Genomic DNA, 1,132 nt, shown 5'->3' on the forward strand with positions numbered 1-1,132 from the left:
TTTTACTTAATAACTATTCTGATGAAAATATGTTTTATGTATTGTAAAAATACATGTTTGAAACTTAAAATTAATCTATACCATTTTTGGTTAAAAAATCATGTATTTTGTTAAAAATTCGTCTTTCTTTGTAGAAATTAAATTTTTTTATGGAAAATTTATACTTTTTGGTCGAAAGTTAAAATTTTTGGTTGAAATGTCGACTGTAAATACTTTTTGGCTGCAAAGTCGTTTTGTTGTAAATGCAACTATATTGTTAAAAATTCAAATCATAATTTTTGGGTGGAAAATTCGATTATTCACTTAAAGTTGAACTACTTAATAACAAAATTAATTTTTTCTTAATCAGGAGTCATAATTATAGTTGAAAATTTAACTATTTACCTTTAAATGAACTTTTTTGTTAAAAATGTTACTGTTTTGTAAAAAATGCATATTTTGGGCGTTAAAAGTCCACAATTTGATAGAAAGTTAAAATATTTGGTCGAAAACTAAAATTTTGGTTGGAAAATAATATTTTTGAGTTAAAAATTCAGCTTTTTTGTAGATAATACTCTTTTTGACTTTGAAATTAAATAATTTCATTGAAAGTTCATGTGTTTTGTTGGAAATTGACCTTGTTTGGTAGAAATTTACTGTTTTTGGTTGCAAATGTATCATTTTTGTTCAAAGATGCAATTGTTTGAATGGAATATCAGCTGCAAATCTTCTTGGGTTTAAAAGTCGATTATTTCACTAAGAGTTAAACTACTTTGCAAAAAAAATACGCTTTTTTAACAACGTTTTATAATTATGGTTAAAAATTTAACTATTTGGTTGAAAGTTTAACTCTTTGATTGAAAACTCATATTTATCGCTTAAAAAATTCAACTTTTTGTAGATATTTCGTCTTTTTGACTTCAAAATTAAACGATTTCGTTGAAAATTCATGTATTTTGTTTAAAATTTGTCTTTTTTTGTATATCATTAATTTTCTTGATCAAAAATTCATCTAACTGATTTACAATTTAACAACTTTGTTAAAAATTCATTTTTTCTGTTGAAAATTATTTTTCTTTATTTGAAAATGTAACTATTCTAGGATTGATTAAAAATTAATCGCTTTTATGTGGAAATTGAACTATTCCATTTT

Source organism: Belonocnema kinseyi, chromosome 4 (genome assembly GCF_010883055.1).
Source record: "Belonocnema kinseyi isolate 2016_QV_RU_SX_M_011 chromosome 4, B_treatae_v1, whole genome shotgun sequence".
Lineage (NCBI taxonomy): Eukaryota > Metazoa > Arthropoda > Insecta > Hymenoptera > Cynipidae > Belonocnema > Belonocnema kinseyi.